Raw genomic sequence first — 2,500 nt, 5'->3', positions numbered from 1 at the left:
TGTAAAAAAGGCTAAATGTTGCTCTGATACTTAAACTCCACTAAGTTTGTGAAAAGTGAACGTGAAAAACATCCATTTTACTCAAAACAGTGAAAATGTCAACACAACTGTAGCTTTGACATAAAAATATACCTAAAATACTCTTGACGATATATCGATACAGCAGCCCACGATATCGATACTGTATCAGCACATTAAACGATACGATATATCGATATTTTGATATTTTTGCACACCCCTACCTGTTGGTGGGTTTTTGTATTTCACATGGTTTGCTCTCAGTTCTGTTTGTCCCCTGAGGAAAGTCATAGGCTCAAACGGGTCGGGACTTTGTCAGTTCCCATTAAGACCTGCTGTAAATTAATAAAGGCGTTTTATTTTAACCAGTGAGCGTCTTGGGATTTTTGCATCTTTTTACTTTTGTCCCATTGACAAACTGAATTTTCTCCTCGTCATGATGTTTGAGACGTTTAGGTCACGTTTACACTGAAACCAATCATTGTGTCACCGTTAGGGATGGACATTCGATGAAATGTTTCTTAATCGATCGTCGGAAGAATAAACGATCGATTATCAATTGATCATGAACGTTTTTATATTAAAATGATCATCATTATTATTACTATCTGCACTAATCTGCATCAATAAATTCAACTTTACGACATATAAACATAACGACTCTAGATCCACATCAGCTGTTTGACATTATAATGTGTTTAATTCAGTTTTGTTCAAATCTCACAGAAACAAAACTTAAAACCACATCACTAATTTACATAAACTAAGTGAAGATAAAACTCCAGCTCTTGTGTCGCTGATGTGGTTCAACTTGTGTTGGATTAAAAGACATGACTCAGGTGAATACAGGTCAGTGTGACCAGATTTGTGTTTGTCAAAACCAGGACAGCGTACGGGGGGAGGGGGGCGGGGCCTCGTCATCCACATTGAGCGACTCTCACCTGGAAAAACTTTTTCCCACTGGACACAGAAACATATGTGCTGCTTTATCCACTGTGCACATGGACTCACACTTGTCCCAACGCAACGGAAAGTGTGGAATTTCTTCTACAAATCCTGGTTAAATCCACACGTGTCTGTGTCGCTTCTCTCTCCACGCAGCTTTGAGCACATTTGTTTACGTTTTACAGAAATGAAGCAAAAGGTGAGGCCCAAAGATGCACAGAGAGAACACCCCTGTCACACAGAGAGAACACCCCTCTGTCACACAGAGAGAACACCCCTCTGTCACAGAGAGAGAACACCCCTCTGACACAGAGAGAACACCCCTCTGTCACACAGAGAGAACACCCCTCTGACACAGAGAGAACACCCTCTGTCACACAGAGAGAACACCCCTCTGTCACAGAGAGAACACCCCTCTGTCACAGAGAGAACACCCCTCTGACACAGAGAGAACACCCCTCTGTCACACAGAGAGAACACCCTCTCTGTCACACAGAGAGAACACCCCTCTGTCACACAGAGAGAACACCCCTCTGTCACAGAGAGAACACCCCTCTGACACACAGAGAGAACACCCCTCTGACACAGAGAGAACACCCCTCTGTCACAGAGAGAACACCCCTCTGTCACACAGAGAGAACACCCCTCTGACACACAGAGAGAACACCCCTCTGACACAGAGAGAACACCCCTCTGACACAGAGAACACCCCTCTGTCACACAGAGAGAACACCCCTCTGTCACACAGAGAGAACACCCCTCTGTCACACAGAGAGAACACCCCTCTGACACAGAGAGAACACCCCTCTGACACAGAGAGAACACCCCTCTGTCACACAGAGAGAACACCCCTCTGTCACAGAGAGAGAACACCCCTCTGTCACAGAGAGAACACCCCTCTGTCACAGAGAGAACACCCCTCTGACACAGAGAGAGAACACCCCTCTGTCACACAGAGAGAACACCCCTCTGACACAGAGAGAAACCCCTCTGTCACAGAGAGAAACACCCCTCTGTCACACAGAGAGAACACCCCTCTGTCACACAGAGAGAACACCCCTCTGTCACACACAGAGAGAACACCCTCTGACACGAGAGAACACCCCTCTGACACAGAGAGAACACCCTCTGTCACACAGAGAGAACACACCCCTCTGTCACACAGAGAGAACACCCCTCTGTCACAGAGAGAACACCCCTCTGTCACAGAGAGAACACCCCTCTGACACAGAGAGAACACCCCTCTGACACAGAGAGAACACCCCTCTGTCACACAGAGAGAACACCCCTCTGTCACACAGAGAGAACACCCCTCTGTCACAGAGAGAACACCCCTCTGACACAGAGAGAACACCCCTCTGTCACAGAGAGAACACCCCTCTGACACAGAGAGAACACCCCTCTGACACAGAGAGAGAACACCCCTCTGTCACAGAGAGAACACCCCTCTGTCACACAGAGAGAACACCCCTCTGACACAGAGAGAACACCCCTCTGACACAGAGAGAACACCCTCTGACACAGAGAGAGAACACCC

General features: G+C 46.9%; 1 protein-coding gene across 1 annotated transcript in view; it reads left to right on the top strand.

Annotated features, from left to right (window-relative positions):
• LOC110171351 (cullin-5) overlaps positions 1–2,500 on the top strand; it is a 42,266-nt gene that overhangs the window by 25,150 nt on the left and 14,616 nt on the right. The window lies entirely within an intron of this gene.

The sequence above is a fragment of the Boleophthalmus pectinirostris genome, unplaced genomic scaffold (genome assembly GCF_026225935.1).
Source record: "Boleophthalmus pectinirostris isolate CB_2022bp ecotype Guang Dong unplaced genomic scaffold, ASM2622593v1 HiC_scaffold_12, whole genome shotgun sequence".
NCBI lineage: Eukaryota > Metazoa > Chordata > Actinopteri > Gobiiformes > Gobiidae > Boleophthalmus > Boleophthalmus pectinirostris.
Note: the sequence above shows the minus strand (reverse complement) of the source record. Positions and strands in the feature narration are given on the sequence as shown.